Raw genomic sequence first — 15,661 nt, 5'->3', positions numbered from 1 at the left:
GCAATCGCCCGATCTACGGTCATTCGCAGCTAGTATATATGTATGCATGTAAATGTAAACATGCATGTATACACACATGTATCACAGTATACAGATCCGCACTTAACAGTGTTATGTTTTATGCGGCACTCAAGTGCGCCTCATGACCCTGACGTTGCGTCAAGTTGCCGCCGTAATGTCGTTGATTTGTTGACTTTTTAGTGAATGTAACTGTAATTTGTCGTATCTTAATGGGGTATATCGCATATGTGTATAGATAGAAAATTAGGTTCTGAGAGTGAAATGGCGTTATCTCTAAAATATTAATATTAAACCCAAATCATATACTGACTCTTTTCGATTAGAGCTTAAAACGTTTTTTAGAAATCTTTTACATAAATGTAAAACTTGTTGAGCTACACGCAAATCTCTACCGAAAAACATTTATTATTATCCTAAGCTAAAATACCCTTAATATTATTTTAGTAAAAGTAACAGTTTTACAATTTACTATTTAAGCTATAAAATTTAGTAACAATTATCAAAATATTTGAATAATAATAATATATTTATTAATGCCTCAACTTTAAGCACATTCTACCCAAAAGCCATTTATTTAAAGCTTTAAACAAAGAGTCGATTTCGAAAAGGTAAAAGCTCATTTCAAGCTAACCATTTCGCTTGAGTATCTTCAAGTCGTGCTTTATGCAAATTTCAAGAATTTGCAGTTACTTAATTTGCATGCTATACTCTTGCTTCTTCTTCTGCTGCTGTTCGCCGCTTGCATCCTCCGTTCTCCCTTCACCAACAGTTTGCTGCTCGTGCTTCTTTGTCGCATCGCATTGGGAGGTATGCATTCGATTAGCACCTTACTTTGTTTTGTTTTGTTTTGTTTTGTTTTCTGTATTTGCTTTGCTGTTTTTTTTTTCGGTTTTCAGTTTGTCTTTTGCCATCCAGCTGTTGTTTTGCATTGCGATTCATCGCATTCCCACTCTATATATCTCTCGGTCTGTCTCTTCTCTCTCGCTCATTTTTGCATTACAAATGTCCCGTTGCTGCCGTTTTCCCATTGTTATTTTGATTATCTTGGCTTTAATTTGTGCAGCCTTTTCTCTCTTTCTCTCTATATATTTTTCTCTCTATATTCTGTTTCTGTTTTTATTGTTGGCTGATATAACACTTAGATAGCAGACACCCAGACAATGCATCTGTTTAGCTCGCTGAAAACGTGACCGTTATTAGCGCTGATTTGTTTTTTAAACAAGCAACAAAACAACAACAACTTTTTTGTTTGTTTTTGTTTGCGCAATGCAAATGAAGCTGAGTTATTGCATCGATTACAGTTTAAGTCTGAATTAGGAAATGCGAAATGTTTTCAAAATAGACTCAATAGTTCCGAAACTCTTGAATCCATTGAAAATGGACAGATGGGGTGTACTGTTTTTGCTGAAGTATATGTTAGAGGTGGTATGAAGTTTGGGAATGATTATGAATTATATATATAAGTTTATTCAAGATTAAAAGCCGTATATAGTTAGGCCAATCCGTATGGCTGTCTGCCTTCTAAGCCTAAAAATTTGACACAAATGTTTTATATGTCCTGGGGGTCTGTAGACATTCCCTAAACTAACTTTATATTTACAATCTTGATTTTCACTTCTCTTCATAACTTCAAACTGAAAATGTACTTTCGAATATATTGTACAAGACAATATTTTTTTTCTATATCTCTGTTTCTGCGTAGTTCCCTAATATTTACAGGTGATTTGGCCTTACTATGAGCAGCAACATATAGTATATAAACATATATACACATATAGCTTATCGCAAGAGAGTAGTTTTTGTCACCTTTTTATAGCCCTAAACAACTCTAGTGTTGCGCTCTTAAAAAAATTTGTATGAAAAGAGCACATTGTTATCTTGATTCTTCTTCTTCTAAACACTAGATTCTTAGTATATAGCAAATTTGCTCTTTTGAAAACATTTCTTAGTCAGTGTTAGTTATTCTTTTAATTCATTACCAGCGAATTATTTGAGCTAATATGTACGTTCCATACAAAAATCTTTAATATCTTAAGATAATATTCAAGGTGGAGTTTGCCATTGACGGTCTCTTTTTTCTAAACATTTTTCCTTTCCAATGATAAGAAAAAAAGCTTCTATATGATATATAAAGATCTTATTATATGCAAAATCTTTATCTCAACTTGCAGCAACCAAAAAATATTCTTTGATTGAACTGAAATCAATTTAATTTCATATGCAAAGGAAATTTCAACAAACCTCAGGCTACCCGCATTGCTTCCCTCTCTCTCTTTGTATCTTTCTCACCCCCTCGTTTGGCATATGCAAATTGCTACCAAAAACCTAATTGAATCAAATATGAACGCCAATCAAGAGCAAAAGATTTTCCCATACATATACACACAGACACACACACACACACACAGATAGAGAAAAAATTACACAGATGCAGCTAACGATTGGCGCACGTTGCCTTTCAATGTGTGTTTTACTTCTAATGCACCTCAAAGATAATGATGATGATGATGCTGATGCTGATGATAATAACGATGACGAATGCAAATAAAGCGCCTACAAATTGTGTATCACAATATTGGTTCTTACTTAGAAATTCTGTAGATGTATACACATATATGTATATACATATGTATGTATATACATGAAGTCGGTGACGTATACGTAATATATATTCAACAACGCATGTATGTATGTGCCCAAATTGCTTATGCTACCCATGCCTATTTCTGTTGACGAGCATGATCTGCTCTTTTCTTTTGTGTTGTCTGGCTGCGTGTCTGGCAGCACGCAGATCGCTTATGTCGTCAGTCTTTCACGCTGTCACTATAGCGAATATATACACTCAAACACACAATCACTCACACATGGATTTTCGACTATATTGTGTACCCTCTGTATGCATTGAATTGTTGTTGCGCGTGTGCTGACCCAGCAACATCCCACCTGGTAATATACACACATACATACATACATATATATATGTATATACATATTTCGCTTTGCCTGCCTGTTAGAGCTGAAACTATCAACTATGAGTGTAATACGTTTAGCAGGCAGCTTGCTAACTGCATGTTAAAGTTAATGTTAATGTTAATTGTGTTGTATATTTTAATGCACAGGTTGATATTAATGTTAATAATAGTATATGTGCAAATGTTAATGTCAAGCAACTGGTGGACTAAGTGTATATTAAAGCCGATGTTAATCCTAATGTTAATTGGAATATTAAGGCTACTGATGTTTATGTTGTTTAGTTAAATGTCAATGGTAATGGTATATTGAATCTAATGTTTGTGTTTCTTCGAATTTTAAATGTAATGCTAATGTTAAAACCTAGGCTTACAATAGAAAATGTTTCTGTGAGTATTAAAGATAAAGCCTAGATTAAATGTAATGTGTATGTTAGCATTAACATATTAATAAACGTAAATCTAATAAGTTGAGCATTGGTACATAATCTTATGTACACTAATAAATGTAAATACTAAGCTTAACTTGTATGGTTACCTTTATTGTCTATTCAATAATAGCAAATCCTCTTATAGTAATACAGTAATAAATAATAATCTAATGTAAAATATAGTAGTGTAAATCTGAAGTCGAAGTGAGGCAGTAAAAATATTTATACATTAGGCATTATTTTATATGTATTCAGTAAATTTACAGGGCGCAAATATCTCGGCCATCATCTAGATTCAGCTAGATGCTGTTGTATATACATATATATTTTTTTCGGCGCTTTAAAGACTCAAATATAATGAAAGTTTCGATACTAGAATGTGTCATGTTATGTTATTGACGGCCAATTGCCAATTGTGTGTGACTAATGGCGAGCGTTGTGAGGATGCTAATTGCTTAAATCAATCGATGCGATATACCAGATATTGCTTACTGTTTGGTTAACTATGCTATACTCTATATAGATATAGTGTATAGTATACTATATATGGCCTGAATCGCCGCCAACAATGTGCGCATGTTTTTACTTATCTCATCTACTCCTCTGATGATTCGGTTCATGGCATTTAACACAGCTGCAATTGTTTTCTGTTTTGTTTGGGATCTTCTGAAAGATCTATTGAATTCGCCAAAATACAAATCTTTTGTGTGTTTATCGAACAATTGTGTGGCTAAGACAAGCAGAACGTTACGAGCGATGTGGTTGAGAGAGCAACGAGATGAAAAAATAAAATAATTCGGGATATTGCCAAATTTTATGTTCGAACCTGATGTAATCAGCCCATTAAAACTGGAAAAAGGTAAAAAAAATTACATACATATATAAATATTTGTGTTAATATTTAAAAGATTTTTCCATATACATATACGTATGTAGATATACATTTATATGCCAAATTTATAATAGTAATATTTTTTTATTTTTTATTTTTACATATAATGAGGTATTAAAAATATATATCTAAGAAATTTATAAAAATTTATTTGTGTCGAAAAATTCTTTTACGCAAAATTAATTTTATATATAGTATACAAATAGAAATTATTCCGAAAAACTTTTATTAGTCATAGAAAAAATATTAAATATGAAAATAAACACATATGGAAATGAACATAATAATGTTATAATATAATATTTAAAACTGAATTTGTTTTCACTGACGACATATCTGTCAATAAAACAGTGCAACAAACCCACGATGATTCCGGGTGCACTGCCAGGGCACTGACAGCTGCTTTTAGTTAAAATACGATAATAATAGCACAGATATAAATGTAGGTAAAGCAGACTTGCATATGCTTATAAATCAGTCAAGTGACATTCAAACTGTGTGTTTATTAGGAATAGCCACAAATAGGGCCTGGACAAGGGCACCAAATAGGGCTAAGCACAGCGAGAATTTGTTTTCATTAGCACCTCTGAGCAGTGATCGGGGCCAACTGTGAAGGCAAACGCCGTGAGTAAAAATTAAATGGAAAAAATAAGAAAAAAAAAAAAAAAAAGAAGCAACAACAAAAGCGAGCAACTGCAAAATATTTAAAACCAACTGATATACCCTGTACGCTGTAAGTAGTATATGGAAAAAGGTGTTATTGGCTTTTAAGCCTCACTCATAAAAGCTAATGCTATTGCTACAGAATATCTGCTAGTCGAGCACTCAACGTACGACTGAAGCCCTGTGGACATTGGGCAATTGAAAAGCGCAGACGTTGCGGCAGGCAGCCTGCAAAAGTTTGGCCTTTACTGTGGACTTTGGACCGGTAGTTGGCAAAAAAAAAAATAATCCAAGCACATTTAGAAGAGCGGGAGGTGAGGAGCAAGTGCCAAATCAACTAAATCTGCAAGAAAGAACGAAAGCTGGAACAGCGCAGCCCAAGCTGCCAGTTAGCAAGCAAGCAAGTTAGCTCTCCCGCATTGGGCTCTCCCAGTGCGGCGCTCTCAGGGAATAGAGCGACGAGCAGAGCACCAAGAGCCGCACCAGAAACAGAAGCAGAAGCAGAGGCAGCGACAGAGCCAGCAATACCGACAGCGTCGATGATCAGTTAGCGCTGAGAGCTCGTCGCGTGCAGTTCGTTTGAGTAGCGAGCGTTTGTGTCGCTTTTGCCGAAAGTTGAAACGAAAGCAATCGTCGTCGTCGCCATCGTGCACACGCTGGAACATCGTAATCATCATGCTGATAATGATGATCTGATCCAGCGGCTGATCGTGTGTATCGCATGAATGTGTGTGTGCGTGTGTTAACTGCGGCAAAGGCAGGCAACAAATACCAAAATCAGCAGCAGCAGCAGCAACGAAATTTCAAATTGTGAAACGAACTTTTGTACTGGGCAGCCCAAAAGGTAGACCCAGCACCTTTCCCCTTTAAAAGAAATCAAATAAAAGTGTAAAGAGCAAAGTGCAGAAAGAAGCAGCTGAATTTACCAATACCCCAACCCATCCCTTCCAATACGCTCTGTTCTCTTGACGCTCGCGTGCGCGTTTGTGTGAGTGAATAAAGAAGAAAAAGTGTTTCGCTGTATGGGTTATTGTAGATGTGTTGATGTTGTTGCCCAAGAACTAAAGCAAAACAAACGCGAAGAAGAATCAGCATCAACAGCAGCGGAGTTTGCTTAGTAAATGTTTCTTTAAAATTTTTCCACTAACCAAAATTGAATTGAAATATGAAAGAAGAAACCACCGCAAAGAGTTGGCAGTTTCGTGATTAATATTCATAATTTTCTAAGGCAGGCGAAGAGAGCAGCAAAAGAAGCGAAAAGAAATTAAATATATATGTATAAACATATATCAATATATACAGCTACATGTACATGTATATTGTTTTTTGTTATTGCTATCTCTGTCACAAGCACGCTATAATTTATTATAACAGCGACAGTTTTTTATGTGCCTGAATTCCCCTTCCTTTTCGAATATATAAATGTGCATAAAAAGTAATAAAGAAACGCACAAAACAAAACGAGAAATTTTCAAACGTCGCGACAGCTCGGGCAAAATATAACTGAAATATCAAAAAAAAGAAATATATATACACATATAATATATATACTTATATTACAAAGTTCTATATACATATGTACGTATTAATACCGAGTCTCTAAGCACTCGTATCTGTGTATTTCAATGTGATTAAATTAAAGTAAAAAATAAGTAAATATATACATAAATATAAAGTACATATATACAAAGCTCTGTTTGTTTATATACGTATTTGTGTATTAGTGCTTCAAGTTTAAGGAAAAAAAATATTCGTCTTTGATGTAAGTAAATTGAATATTCATTTATGTAACTATTATTTTTAAGCAATTGATGAATGAGTACTATATTATTAATTACTGCTACTAATTTTAAACAAAAAACTGAAAAATAAATGAAAATCCTTATATATATGATTTTATATATATGATTTTATTTTATATATATGATTCATAAATATATGATTTTAGACATTTTAGATTATGTTAAATATAATTAGATTATAAAAAACGTTCAAATTATTGAAATATATTTTTACTATATTTATTAAAAAATTCCTTTAATATATAATAGATATTTATATTTTTCTTCATATATTTATTTTAACATATTTATATATAATCTATTTTATGTTAAACACTTGTATCTAAAATATTATAATAATTTTATTGTTTTTCTTTTTTTTTTTATATAATTTATAGGAAACAATTTCTTATAAATTTCTACTAATCAAAAAGGCTTAGCACTTAAATTATGGTGAGCTTATGCATTCTTTGGCATAAGTCTCATCTTATTTTTATTTAAATTGTGCTATCTATTTCTTTTTTATTTAGGCGAACTTAATCTGGATTAAGTAGACAACAAAATTTATTTTATGTTTCTGCCCATTCTTAAAAATCAAAACCTGAAGCTAATAAATTTTATAAACAATTAAATAGTTAGCGGTGCTTAATAATAAATACTATTAATTTACGCTCATCTGGAGCATTTATATTTATTTAAATGTTGTCTTTTATTTAGAAATCATACCAATTTATTAGCTATTTAAGTCAAAATACAGACACAATTTATTAGTTTCATTGAACCCTTGTATGCTTCATTCGTGTCTCATAAGTTAATTTCTTAAAGTTTTTTTGCTTATATTTTCTCACCTTGTTTTGCTCCAATTTCTTTCTCATTTCTTGTTCTGATGTTTTGTGTATTCGAGTGAATTCTTCAGACCTCACCAAATCTTTATACACTACTGCAAAGTGGGTATTAAAGTTTTGACAAAGCTAATGAAGCAGCAGAAATATAGATAAAGATAATATTTTATGGCAGCTTAAGGCTAATACTAATCTTGCTTTGAGTTATCTTAGCAGAAATTAAATTACAGCTGCGTTCATAAAAATAGTAGTTTAACTGAGCAATAAATGCTTAAAATAAAAAATTAACGATAAGTCTCAACGTATATATTAATAATATTGTATATTGATTATAGTATTCATTTCAATTTGTTTTCATTAATTTATTGTTGTCTAACATTATTATTCATAACCGCAGCCCTTTATAATAATTATTATTATTATATTTTTAATGATATTGTTTTGATAAATCAAAATTTCCTATTTAAATGATGTCTTCTTTGAAATATTTGGCATGCATGCAAAGCTTGTTGGCCGTGTAACGGTTCGTGTAGCTTGTAGTAGCTGGGTCTGAGACTTGAGCGAGCAGCCGCCGAGTTAAATATGGGCTACATGTTATATGGTCAATGAGATAAGACACTTCAGCCAGCTGAGCACCAACAGCCAGAGCCACCAGCCAGCCAGAGCATCAGCACTTGAAGTTTATGGCGGGGCTACTCACCCCACCAAGTGCCCCGCTATTACTTTTGCTACGTGTCTCAGTTAAATTTTAAAATCAACTTTTATGGCCTGTTTTTTTTTTTTTTTTTTTTTTTTTTTTTTTTGTGGTTGCTTTTTTCTTTATTTATTTTGAGCAAAACTGTAATTTTTTGTGGTCTATAGAAAATGGAATGACACGTTGTTGCTTTGGCTCATCAGCTTAGTTTACAGTTAGTTAATTAACGGTACTGTCAAGGAAATCGGCTTGCTTTTTGTGAGTGTGCCGTGTGCACTGCAAGAAATTCTTGGTTACCATAAAATTTCTTTTTAATTATTAATTAACTAAGTTTGCTGATAGATAAAATAATAAAATCAGAGAATGAACAAAAACTAAATATAAAAAGCCTTATATTTATTGAATTACAAAAAAATTGGAAATACATAAAAATATTATTTATAAAAGTTCTCATTTATTTAAAAAAAAAAATGTATTTTTGTTTTTATTCTTAGTTAATTATATTACAAATATTTACATATTAAAAACCTGCTAAAGAATTTAATTATTATTATGATTTTAAACATTATTCGAATAGAGAATATTGCTTGCTTAAATCACTATAATAACTATAATAACTTTTGAATAATTTTATAGAATTACTTTTGAATGTCGAAAAAAAATTAACGGTCTGCCGTAATACAAAATTAAAAATATCAAGTTAATAAAGAATTGATTAAAAATCAAAATTAACGGGCTGCAGTAATACAAAATTAAAAATGATTTATTTCTTTATTTTTTTGTTGAAAATTGAATATACGTTAGTTTGTATAATACTATTTATTGGCTTTGTAATAATTTCATATAATTATTTTAAACACTGTGGGTAAAATAAAAAACTTTGGTTACTTAAAACGAACAGACTGCAGTCAATAAAAATAAATAAGTTACTCAAAATTTAAATGCAGTGCAAGCATTAACACTGCTTGCCATAAGTATGCAGTCCAAATACAAATAAATTATGCATTGACTTCCCGCCCCAAAAGCACACGCACAGTATATTTGAGTAGGTGCTATATGAGCTGGAACTAGTCGCACTCGCACTCGCACTCGAACTTCCTGCTCGATATCAATCACAACGCAAAGGTTCCCAGTTGACATTTACTTTTCAGCACTTGATCAAATTCAGTTGTTGCTGGAAACGTGACTCGACTGCTAACGGGCTTATTAAATTACTTTGGTTATCAGGCGCCTTTTGTTGTTGTGGCCGTTATTATACTACTATACTTCATCTAGCTGCTCATAGAATTTTTATATTTATTATTATTGTTATTGTTGGTAGCAAAGAGTTGCCTCTAATTAGCTTTGGCTCCGGTTCACTCTTTACTGCCTTTATTTGTGCGCGAAGTGCGAAAAGATATCACATCTAATTGGCTGTTGGCCTGGCTGTCTATCTGTCGCACTTATTTTGTCTTTTATTTATTAATTTTTTGTTTTCTTTTGTCAAGTGTCAGGCACTTAGATAATTTTGGCATTTAATGTTGAGATAAGTGGGGAGTTTGCGTTTGGGCGTTTCATACTTATATTCCCTTGAGTTGTCGAAAATGTTGGCGAAAGTTTTCAATTAAATTTGAAGTGAAGTTATCTACCTTAAAGCCTGTAGTCGAATGCTAACGGTAACAAAATCTTGAACTAGTTCAAATGGTTTTCAGGGGCTGAAAAATCAAAATCAAATGATATATCAGCCGAACAGTAATTCTTTTGAATATTTAGAACAAGTGTCCATTGATCTGATGAACTGGTTCTTTTTTTATTATTTATTTATTTTTTGTTGAACCAGTTGGATTCGGATTGCTGCAGATAGCTGAAACCTACGCTTAGTTTAGTTTTATTAACCAACTTTAGATTTTAGGGTCGATCAAGAAATTTGTATTCATATTTCTGGTTATAACTAGTTCATAGTTATTCATTAGTTTAATTAGCTGAAAGTTAGCATTAGCTAACTTATTCTTGGTTTAAATTTGCAATTTATTTCATAATTAAATAAATTAGCTCTTGTGAAATTCCGCAAAGCTGTCGCCATACCTAGTTTAAATTGGAAGCAGTTCAATTGAATCAGTTCCGCTTACATCATTTACACTTGAAATGAATCAACTTCAGAGCAGGTGCGAAACATTTCTTATCATTTCCTGTACATTGCGGCAGTCACCCGCCGATTAGCGGAAATTACCAGAAACCTGAACGTTTTCAATTTTGAAACACAACTTCAGACGTCAGAGGCGAGAACATTGCCAGATGTTTAGACGTCAGAAGTTTGAATGGATTGGAAAGTACGTCATTGATTGGTAGGCGTTAGCATTTGCACAACACTGTTAATGAAGCGTTACCAATTGGAAGCCGGCTAGTGATATCGGCTAGGTGGAGTTGGCCAAACAGATCGAGCCATAGAGTTATGGCCATGAATCATCATCGGGCGCATTCGCATCATTAACAGGTGCCCCAGCAAAACGTTGACAACGATTTTTTCGCAATTTTTTTTTTTTTTTTTTTTTTTTTTTTTTGAGGGGGGAAACCACTCAAGGCAGCAAGTCAACAAAAATTGAACCACTCAATCAGCACATTTGTGTTAATTCGTGATACGCGTGGCTTTTAACATGCATTCAACGAAAACCAACTTGGCAGCTGATGACTGAACAGACATTGACTGTGTGTGTGTGTGTTGATAAGAGCCAATCTAAACTATCTGGAATTTCAAAAGAAGTATGTATCATTATTACTATATATTATAGTCTTAGTCAGCAACTAAGAGAGCTCTACTACATGCATTTGCGGTAGTGATCTACATTCTTACGGAATCCAAGTTCTTTTTGAAGAAGAACAGAGTTAAGTACTTTTACTTTAACATCAGAAGAATGTTCTCAAAGTGAGCTATCTGTTAGTAATCTACGATAATGCTTCTTTTTCCTACAGACAACTGAATATTGCATGATAACAAACGAAAACTTTCATAGTTATCGCTTGCTTAACCCAAAGTTTATTTACTAAAAATAACTAAACAAAACGTGGAGCTGAGGAAAGAACAATATATGCACAAATGCTTGTATAGATGCATAGTGAATTCACTAAGACTAGAAGATGCCCATTCAAGTACCCAAATGAATGTTTCAAAATATATAAATTCTATACTTCTATAGCTTATTAGCTAATGGAAGAGTTAAATCATGTGTATAGGGTATCATCTAGTTGAACTGAAGCTCTGCCATTGTCTATCGCCTGCCGTGCTTATTGCTGTTTGCCATCTCCTTGATATCACACACACTCTGACACAGCAGATGCCTTTTATCAGCGGCCACAAATCTGCGCAAACAACAAATATTTACGAAGCTTACAGATATAATATTGTATATAAAGCCGTCGACTATACATACATATATACTCGCATGCTCATATATCTTATCTATTGTGACATGGGCATGTCAGCATTGTGAACGACGCACTGAAACGCAGTCAATGTAGAGTTAAATACGATTCACAAACCTCACAATTTCGATTTCAATTTCAATTCGCCATTCCCATTCGCCGCATTCCCATTCAGATTCAGTCGTCGACTGACACGCACTTCCAAATATGACATTTCCCCGTCAGGGTTGCCATTTGGCATGCAGCAACTGTTGCCAAACCAACGCCCATGCCAACCAAGGAAACATTTATTATACCGACATGCTCAACTTTAAATTTTATGTGCCAAACAATTACCAAAAATAAAACATTTAAAAACAAAGAGCCACAAGCACATGCGAAAATAACAAAATTTTACTGCAGGTCTGAAGACTAATGCTCTATCTAATATGAGGGAAATATAATTTACTGCAAGTAAAGCTGTATCAGTTAATGATGATAATTCAAGATGGGTTGAATATAATATATCTTTGATTACTTTACAATTTATTTTAAAGCAAATGTGTTTTTTGCCATTGAAGCAATTTGCTCCCATCATTTTCAATAAAAACACAAAATGAAATGTGATATAATTATAATCTTGAATTCGTATCTATTATAATAGCTACAATGTAGTCAAAAACAATCATTTTAAACTATAATTCATTGTGTCCAATTTTTTCCACCTGAATTCCAAGTTTAAGGAATCATTGTAGATCTTATTATTTATTTTTATTTAAAACCTTATTTATTGTTTACTTATTTATTGTTTACTAGTATATAATTTAATTATATTATATTATATATTAATTTTCTTATTTTCTTATATTATATTTCATTATTAATTACTCATTATTCATTGCTCCTCTGATATGTCAAACTGTTTATACAATTCGTATGTCCTTTCAAATTTGGTTAGGGTATTCGCAAATATTAAAATGCCGGTCATGGGATGCGAATATTTCGGTTGATTGATTTGTTGCTCGCTTGTCTGTTTGTATGTCTGTGTGTCCAACGCCTTGACCAAGCGACGCTTCTCTTCGATTCTCACATCAGTCTTGTCGGGCACAGCCGCCTCCGCCGTCGTCAACGCCCACTGGCTAAAGTCTCACCTAGATTTTGGTTGTGTGAATTTCGTTAATGTTGCGGATTGTCGAATTCGACATCGAATTTTAATGTTTACCCAAGTGCAACCATCGTTGATCGCTATTTCGGGTACGTGTTTAGCTATTGTTATTATGATTATAGTTGTTATGATTATTAATTTCATTGATTGCGCGTTTTATTGCACGTTTCTTTTAACTGCTTTTTCTATTTTATTATTTATTTTTTTTGGGGAATTTCGCCATGAAAAAATTGTTGTTTACTGCGTGATACGCATGGCGTATCTTATAATTTTTTTTCCTTTAGGTTAACTATTTTTTGTTGTTGTGAAACTCAACCCGTGATAATGGGTCTTACGCTTTTTTTTTTTTTTTTTTTTTTTTTTCTGAAGTGCAGTCTTAAATGCTTGACAATTTGACGGAAGAGATAGTTGAGAATGGTTTAATGAGGAAATTATAATGAGAAATAACATTGGAAAAACATTAAATAAAGATAGTAGAAGGCTTCTTACAGTATCAATGATATACCTTAGAATAAATAATAGAAGATAATATCAGAAGAAGATTGTGTACTATTTTAGTTATGCTATTTATTGGTAAAACTATAAATTACTATAGTAAACTATATTAAAATTCATTATAGAAAATATATAAGATCTGCCTATGTAATTTATATTTATTATATATTTCTTTGTCTAAGCAGTAAAAATTAAAGATGTATAAATAATATTATTAATTAAAGCAAATAGAAATTCAATAAACTTTCAGTTAGCATTAATTTAAAGCAGCTCACTATTTAAACCGGTTGCCACATGCACATGTACTTGGGCATACATACAAATGCAAACACATATATATATATATATAAGTATATACTATCTAATTATACACTTGCATATTTGCAGTTGTCTAATGTACACGATTTGCGGTTAACGACACAACTCCGCCTTTCCTCACAGCCTTCTCTCTTTCCGTGAGCTCGATCTCTATTGTGACACTTTCTTACCTAATATAATAGAGTATAGAGTATAGAGTATAGAGTATAGAGTATAGAGTATAGAGTATAGAGTATAGAGTATAGAGTATAGAGTATAGAGTATAGAGTATAGAGTATAGAGTATAGAGTATAGAGTATAGAGTATAGAGTATAGAGTATAGAGTATAGAGTATAGAGTATAGAGTATAGAGTATAGAGTATAGAGTATAGAGTATAGAATATAGAGTATAGAGTATAGAGTATAGAGTATAGAGTATAGAGTATAGAGTATAGAGTATAGAGTATAGAGTATAGAGTATAGAGTATAGAGTATAGAGTATAGAGTATAGAGTATAGAGTATAGAGTATAGAGTATAGAGTATACAGTGAGAGAGTGAGAGAGAGAGAGAGAAAGAGAGAGAGACATGTTTATACTACAGAGTATAGAGAGGGAAAGAGAACGAGAGAGACATCACGTTCAACTCCAAAATGTTTCTAATTTGTTGTTGTTGTTGTTATCGGTGGCTTTTCTCGCATCTGCCAATTGCCATTTGTTTGTTATTGTCTAGGGGCATTGTGCAGCAACTAATTGTATGGGCGATGCGATTGCAAACAATCTGCGCAGTTGTAATAATCGTAGCCCCAGCGATTCCTTGCATACAGACACACGCACACATACACACATACATGCACGTATACATGCCTATGTATGTATGTTTATATATAGTTAATTTGACCTGCCTCGACTATGTTAATCAATGAACACTTTGATCGACACATTCGACAATTGGGCGCCGCATTAAATGATTCGATTTGAATTTAATCAAAATATCAAGAATCAATTACAACAATTGCAACAATAATAACAATAGCCGCAATAACAATAACAATAATAATTAGTGTCTGATCGCGTCGCATGTGGCGGCTATTTGCACACAGTTTTTTTTTTTTTTTTTTTTTTTTTTTTTTTGTGTCTATTAATTAATGTTAGCTTATTTTTTGCTTCTCTTTTTTGCATTATGCACTTTTTGCTTATCAAAAATGCAATCAAAACGTGCAGCGAAAAGGGCAATAAACAATGCCAACTCTAATAATTTTTCTTAATACTCTTAGAAGAGAGCACATAAATATTGTTTTCTATTTTGTTTTATATGACTGTGAATATATAAATCATAAATATAGAATCATGAAGGTAACGTGATAAGACTATAAGCTTTTTGATATTGTCTGTCAAATAAAATAAATATAAATGAAAAAAAAAAATATACAGAAATCAAATTCACCCAGCCATACAAGATCCGTTAGTTAAAAATCTTTGACGTAAGTAAAGTTTGTAGCCGGATTCGAACCGGAGCTAACTTGTTCGTCAGGCTGATGCCTTGCCGGCACGCCCAATGCACGTTGGGAACGAAATGTGGACCATGTGGATGGTAATGCTTTTTACCATCCACATTTGGCACACATCATTTCACTTGTAAATGAGAGAGCAGAGGAGATGGCAGTACGCATAACAGAAGCATTGAATAGAAAATATAAAAACAATTTTTATCACAGCTCAAAAAAAAAAAAAAAAAAAAAAAAAAACTAAATTACCAATCAGAAATGAAAAGAATTAATTTATTATTAAAATGCATTATTTAATTACATTTCAAAAATAAATTACTGAAGTAAAGAGTATACAATTGCCGGCCTTGTCGATCAAATATTTTGTGTCAGGTTTTTAAACCACATTTTTTATTTCATTTTTGTTTTATTTGTTTCTAATTAGTTTCTTTTAATTAAGTTTAATTGAATTCGGCTGGCCTGCTTTGTTGTTGTAAGTGTTTCGCATTGTTTACTTTTGCCAGACTTTTTAAGCGCCGCCGCCGGCAA

At 32.5% G+C, this 15,661-nt stretch overlaps 1 protein-coding gene across 5 annotated transcripts in view; it reads left to right on the top strand.

Moving 5' to 3' along the window:
• Window positions 1-15,661, top strand: part of Pde11 (Phosphodiesterase 11) — a 91,794-nt gene that overhangs the window by 22,007 nt on the left and 54,126 nt on the right. Inside the window, exons 1-2 of one of the 5 annotated variants that reach the window (XM_089464779.1) lie at window positions 5,511-5,820; window positions 6,351-6,738. The exons of 1 other annotated variant lie outside the window; for it this stretch is intronic. The gene's annotated coding sequence lies outside the window, so the exon portion shown is untranslated. Of the gene's footprint in view, window positions 1-5,510; window positions 6,739-11,013; window positions 11,033-15,661 lie in introns of those variants that run through there. 3 more of the 5 variants (XM_089464778.1, XM_089464777.1, XM_089464775.1) reach the window with 3 other exon arrangements.

This window comes from Drosophila arizonae, chromosome 3, assembly GCF_054131065.1.
Source record: "Drosophila arizonae isolate 15081-1271.41 chromosome 3, UAZ_ARI_1.0, whole genome shotgun sequence".
NCBI lineage: Eukaryota > Metazoa > Arthropoda > Insecta > Diptera > Drosophilidae > Drosophila > Drosophila arizonae.
This window is presented reverse-complemented; position numbering and strand designations above follow the sequence as displayed.